Raw genomic sequence first — 1,881 nt, 5'->3', positions numbered from 1 at the left:
CTAGTTCCAAACATCTAACTCCGTCTGAAAAGGACCATGGAAAAAGTGAAATCTCCACCCTCTTTGTGTTCAGTAGTTCCTGGGCTGATGTGTGGCTCTCTCAGTTGGCTATGGGCACCATCTATTCTGGGTGGCCAGGAACAGCCAGAAGAGCAAAGCCTTCTGGGGAACGATGACACATTTCTATGGCTTTGTCTTGACATCAGTCCTCCACTAGAGTTCCAGGAGTCTCTTGAGGGTTTGGGATCTTTCCTAGTATTGCCTGAAGCAATTCGAGAGAGACAATTACCTGGGCCTATGGATGACTTTACATGCTATATACCTGAGACAAAAACGAGGCTTTGATTCATTCATAACCAACTCACAATCCAGAGCATTTGGTTTTATATGGCTATAGACTTTATATTTTATTCATTTATCTAATTAATTATGTTTAAGAGTGTGTCTCATGTTGCCCATGCTAGCCCCAAAGTTAACATGTAGCCAAGGATGGCCTTGACCTTCTTATCCTCCTTACTCTAGCATCCCTGGGATCACAGGCATGCATCACCCCCAGCTGCATTTTCAGTCTAAATTTCCCTCTGCCCTTCCTTTCCTGCAACCACATATCTCACACCACAGATGCAGGTCTGCCCTGACAGAGGAGTCAGGGAAGTGGGAAGGCCTCTGCTAACTCTGATAGAGGACACAGAAGACGAAGAGAGGGGGGAAGAAGAAAAGAAAGGTTCCATGTCATGTCACAGAGATTGGGGAATCTCGGGGCTGAAAAGTAGCTCAGGGGTAGAATACTGGCTAGCATTTGAAGGACCCTTGGTTGGAACCTCAGCACTGGGAGACAGACAGACAGCTATTTTCCATGAGTTGAAGACATATTTCTAACAGGTGTCTTCCTGCCCTTGCATTTAGAGACATGGAATATCCGTTAAAGTTACAATGTAAGGTGAGTCCAGCCTGGGGTGGCCCCTTTCTTTCTTACATAAGCCCCCGTGCTCACCTTCCTTTCCCAGACATTCTGAAACATCCGTTTTATTTCTAAACTAAAATTGCTCACAGATCAGCTGCCTATCCATCTCGCTTCCGTCACGAGTCCATCCATTCCCATTAGGAAAGCCAAAGCCCGGTCTCTCACATGAGCTCCTCCCCCTCCTCCCTCCGTGTCTCAGTCCTGTCTTGTCAGGGTGGCTCACAGGTTACCAAGGCTGTACAGTCCCCTCTCTCAGCCCCCCTTTTATTTTCTGTTTCTCTGTCTTTTGCTAGAACATCATTTTTACATAAAGGAGATGAAAATGCAGTAGTAAATTAAGTCTGTCTGGTTCCTTCTCCATGTGTTAGCCTTATACCATCTGCCTCTCGATTCTTGCATGAAGCAAAACAGCCTCTCATGATGTTAGATAAAAGCGCCGTGACCCTGGAAGTAACTTGAAGGAATGCAGCAGAGTGCTTTTATGAATTCCTACGAGGAAAATATTGGCTACAGAGTTAGCTTGGATACCCAGGGCCAGACACAGGTCTGTCTGAACTCTCCAGCTCTGTCCATGGCTGCACTTGCTGCCAGGTACTGAACATTAGGGAAGCAAGAGGACCACAAAGCCCCAAGGAACACAGGCCAGACCCAGCCCCGTTCACGCTGATGTCTCATGGGAAACAGGCTGCGGGGAAATCAGGAGGCTGATGGAACCAGCTCTAAGTAAAGGTCCCAAAGTCCCTGTCACAGGAGGGTAAGTGCAGGGCTGACAGGCCACATGGACCGTGACTATAAAAGTATAGTGTGTTTAAGATGTCAAGGATTAAAAGGCAGATAGGACAAAAAAGGCATTAGCAAGAGCCAGGGGGACATGCTCTCATGAAGAAGGCATGCTCTCATGAAGAAGGCATGCTCTC

Source organism: Grammomys surdaster, unplaced genomic scaffold (assembly GCF_004785775.1).
Source record: "Grammomys surdaster isolate TR1022 unplaced genomic scaffold, NIH_TR_1.0 810, whole genome shotgun sequence".
NCBI classification, from domain to species: domain Eukaryota; kingdom Metazoa; phylum Chordata; class Mammalia; order Rodentia; family Muridae; genus Grammomys; species Grammomys surdaster.
The sequence above is the reverse complement of the archived record's forward strand: the minus strand, read 5'-3'. Positions refer to the sequence as shown.